Genomic DNA, 221 nt, shown 5'->3' with positions numbered 1-221 from the left:
TCATTTCATTCGTACGTAACATTAAAATAACTTCTCTTTCAAGAAGTAAAATTATTTTTTTATAATAATCTTTAGGTTACTTTCGTTGATTTTATAAATTTAGTCTTCTATAGATCTTTGATAATGAAAGATTCATAATAAAAGATATAATGCCAACAATGTCGAATAAAAGAATGGTATTTTGGCTTTACTAACGTTATTAGGATCTAATATTAAAATGA

Source organism: Bombus pyrosoma, linkage group LG15 (genome assembly GCF_014825855.1).
Source record: "Bombus pyrosoma isolate SC7728 linkage group LG15, ASM1482585v1, whole genome shotgun sequence".
NCBI lineage: Eukaryota > Metazoa > Arthropoda > Insecta > Hymenoptera > Apidae > Bombus > Bombus pyrosoma.
This window is presented reverse-complemented; position numbering follows the sequence as displayed.